The sequence below is a fragment of the Palaemon carinicauda genome, chromosome 26 (assembly GCF_036898095.1).
Source record: "Palaemon carinicauda isolate YSFRI2023 chromosome 26, ASM3689809v2, whole genome shotgun sequence".
Taxonomy (NCBI): Eukaryota; Metazoa; Arthropoda; class Malacostraca; order Decapoda; family Palaemonidae; genus Palaemon; species Palaemon carinicauda.
This window is the reverse complement of record NC_090750.1, coordinates 45,009,426-45,010,392: the sequence shown is the minus strand read 5'-3', so window position 1 is coordinate 45,010,392 and position 967 is coordinate 45,009,426.

Genomic DNA, 967 nt, shown 5'->3' with positions numbered 1-967 from the left:
TAAAAAAAAAATTTCAAACAAGTTAGGACCAGTTCCTGCATCGGAAGACCAGGAAGGAAAAAAAATACTTTAGATAAGGTAGAATGAACGAATTAAAACCATTCTTCACAGTAGACTAATCAAAATTAAGAAATCTGATAGACCGAAAGTTTTTGTCCCAGAAATTTAGAAGAGAACTTGCAGCTGAAAAACATAAAAAAAAAAAAAAAAAAAAAAAAAAAATTGGCTCTAATGACAGTGCTGACCTCCACCGCGTCAGCTTATTTGGCGTGGATTTTCATATCCTCAAATATGAACCAAATTTGAAATCTCTGTGACAAGGATGTCCAAACTTATGGCTGTTTATGTGACATGGACGTTTTGCTCGCCCGTGACCTTGATCTTTGACCTTCCCAAACTTATTCCTTCCCAGCTCTTTATAAGCAATGTTAAATAACTGCAATTTCCTTACTTTACGATTAAGATTGTTGGCAGTATGGTTGATGACTGGAATTTGACCTTTTACTTTACTTTGACCTTGGTCTCTACCATGGCCTTCCACCATTAACATGTATTATTTAACGTGAATTTTCAAACACTCAAATATGAACCACGTTTCAAGTCTCTGTTACAACAATATCCAGTTTCATGTCTAATTACACGAATTGGACAGTTTGCTTGACCGTAAACTTGACTTTTGTACTTGACCTTCCTAAATCAAATAATTTCCATTTTTTTTGCATAAGTTAATTCCATGCAAGTTTCATTACATTACAATTGTAATTGTCACCAGGAAGATATTCACAAACACACAAAAACACAAACTGGGGATAGAACATAATCCCCTCCAGCTTTGTAAAAACAACTTTCAAGATCAAGTGGAATGGAAAAGTTAAAACATGTCGTTAGTATAGATTAATTACCGGAAATCTCCAAATACATTCTCAGTAATTCTATTTGCTTTCTAAGTGAAGAAGAAAGAGACAGA